A 2,303-nucleotide genomic window follows, 5' to 3' on the forward strand; every position below is an offset into this window, starting at 1 on the left:
TGGATGCACAGCCTAGGCAGAAGGCTGACCTCCCAGAAGCCGGCAGCAACAAAAACCCCTTCCTTCAGATAAGCCGGTGGTAAGGACTCCAGAATATCCAGGAAGGCATCAGATGAAATATGCAGGTAAGTAACCTGAAGGAAACAGTTCCAGGAGCTAGGAGAACAGTGGGCACTGTTGACTGATAGAGCCAGGAAAGTAACTTGAGCACGTCAGTCAAAGAGCAGCTTGCCATGGGCAGTAAATAATCAGGAGAGGGAGGAGCAGGGAGGAAGGCAGTGGAGCGAGGAAGGAAAGAAAGCAGGACAAAGCAGGGCAGAGGAGCCATGGGACAAGGAAAGCGAGGGAGATGTCATGCTTTCAGACTCACCCAATCACGACCGGGTGATATGCAGGCGGCGGAGTGAAACATGGACCCCTCCCGCGATCACCTCTGCTCGATCGTTAGTGGGACGCTACACTCTGAGGCATCCCTGGCGTCGATTTCCACGCCTGCAGTGGGGATTGCCTTGGAGATTGCAAGCGCGGAGGAGATCACCACTCCATACTGCGGTCCCCCGCTCGACGCGATTCGTCACGAAGAAGGGGTCATGTGACATGGCTTCCAGGAAACAGGCATCAAATGAACCACTGGATCATGTGACCAAGTGAAAGATCACGTGACCAGGAAAATGGATCATGTGACCAAGTGAAAGATCATGTGACCAGGAAACCGTCCCCGATTGGCCAACGAATCAGGAAGACTGCAATAAAAGGGGCTTGACCTTTGCACACATTGCTTCTCAGCTGATCTCTCAGCGTTTAGCGGTTTCCTGTGTTTTGAACTTCATGCTTATAGAATTTCTTGGATTTTGGACTTCGTTTTTCTTCTGGATTACCCTCAAATTTTGGCGCTTGGATTTCTTCTGACCTGTATTACTGGATTATCTGAACTTTGAACTGTTTTCCTGGATTGTTTGTGGATTGACCTTTGGATTTGGCGATTGATAAACCTTCAGTTACCTCTTGGAACTTTGGATTATCTGAACTTTGATCTGTTTTCCTGGATTGTTTGTGGATTGACCTTTGGATTTGGCGCTTGATAAACCTTCAGTTACCTCTTAGAACTTTGTCAAGAACTGTGCACCTACAATCAAGCCCTCTCCTCTCCCTTTAGATCCCGTGGTCCCGTTATCCCCTCTGCACTACTCATCTGACCCTTGGGGAAAACTCACTTAGATTCAAGTCACTCATCATTTACCTCCAGGGTAGGTCTTTCTTATTATTTGTTTATGCTTGTTGTGAATACCGTGTAGCCATTAGCTAACCTGGTATTTTCTTTGCAGCCACCCGGGACCTGGAGTTTCCTGTTTTCCCCACCTGTGGCTCCAATAACCGGTCAGCAAGTACTTTGCCCCTCTCTGACTGGTGCTTGGGGACGGAGGTATACTAATCCACGTGGCCCTCAGGATTTGACAGGAGAAATGGAGAGGAAAACAATTGTGCGAACCAGGGGAAGGCAAAGGCACAATGCGGTTGCAACGCGGGGAGGAGTGGGCAGAGCCAGCTCTTAAGCGAGAGGCCGGGTAGACTAGAATGCACAATCACGTTTGTGAAAACATGAAGGAGTGTTAATGGAGGATCTTCCACTTTCTCCATAGACTTGACGGGTGCCTCCCAGAGACATTGGGGGTCATTACGAGTGTGGCAGTAAGGGGTTAACGGCACCAGTAAAGATGCCGGTGCCGTTAACCCCTTACCACTGCATTCCGAGGTCCCTTAACAGGTCCCACTAAGGCCGGCTGGTAAAACCGCCCGTCCTTAGCCGGAGCCGCTAAGGGACCAGGGAGCTAATAACGGGCCTGTAATGTACGGGCCCGTTATTAGCTTCCTCCCCATTCCCATTGAGCCCTATGGGGTCTCGAATGGGAATGGGGAAGGGTTTTTTGAATGGGGACTTACCAGGTCCTCCAAGGTTGGAATGACCCGGTAAGTCCCCATTCAGAGAACCCAGACCCGGACACGACTTTGGAGGCAGCCATGGTGCTAATAGCACCATGGCTGCCTCCAAACTCGTAATGACCCCCATTGACTCGCTCGTGGTTCTCTGCAGCCACAGTGCCCTTCCTGCTCTCCTGCAGCCGCTGGCATCATTTTCACCAGCTTATCATCTACAACCTGCTCCATGGCACCCTGGCTTCCCAGGCGGTCCCCCTCTGTCATGTGGGTCACTCCTTTATATATGCATCTGTAGTCTCTTACAAGGGTTGCAGGCGCAAGTTCTTTGCCTGACTACAATTAACTTGATTTAGAATTAAGATCAA

The sequence above is a fragment of the Ambystoma mexicanum genome, chromosome 2p (genome assembly GCF_040938575.1).
Source record: "Ambystoma mexicanum isolate Mex_15411 chromosome 2p, UKY_AmexF1_1, whole genome shotgun sequence".
Taxonomy (NCBI): domain Eukaryota; kingdom Metazoa; phylum Chordata; class Amphibia; order Caudata; family Ambystomatidae; genus Ambystoma; species Ambystoma mexicanum.